This window comes from Carassius gibelio, chromosome A8 (assembly GCF_023724105.1).
Source record: "Carassius gibelio isolate Cgi1373 ecotype wild population from Czech Republic chromosome A8, carGib1.2-hapl.c, whole genome shotgun sequence".
In the NCBI taxonomy this organism is placed as follows: Eukaryota; Metazoa; Chordata; class Actinopteri; order Cypriniformes; family Cyprinidae; genus Carassius; species Carassius gibelio.
This window is the reverse complement of record NC_068378.1, coordinates 6,261,115-6,261,782: the sequence shown is the minus strand read 5'-3', so window position 1 is coordinate 6,261,782 and position 668 is coordinate 6,261,115.

The window sequence follows — 668 nt, the reverse complement described above, 5'->3', positions numbered from 1 at the left end:
TGGCACTTTTGGAAAAAATGCATGGAACCCCCCACCTAAAAAAAATAAAAAAATAATTCCCGATCACAGATATATGGGGGTGCAATCAAATTTTTCATATACAAAAAATATATATATTTCTGTCCAGATTGGTGCAGTTTTATGTCTGTATGAACCATAAAAAAAACTAAATAAAATATAAAATTGTGATCCCCATGACTGCAGTGGGATCCTCAGAACTGCATCTTGTATGTTTCTTTTTTCTGACCCAGTTTATTTCATTTAGCACTCTACAAAAGAGCTGATGATCTAAATCAGGTATGTTTAATAAGGGGGACATATGTGTCCCCAAGACTAGATTTTTTGTAAAAAAAAAAAAAAACTTAATTCAACCTTTTTATTAGGAACGTTTGCTAAACTGTAAATAAATCAAATTTTCAGTGCTGTTGAGCTTATCTTTTATTGAGTATAATTCATTAAAATGTAATGGGACATGCAAAATGACTGATTCACTAATGAAAATCAATGCTCGAAAAAAGTTTTAGTTTAGGTTTTTTAGCATTAAATTAAATCTGTGATGTAAATCTAGTTAGATATAATTTCAGTATTTTAACAGACAGTATATTTAGTATACTGGGGGATGTGGTCAAAAAATATGTTTAAGCACGTCATCGGATTAGGAGGTTTTG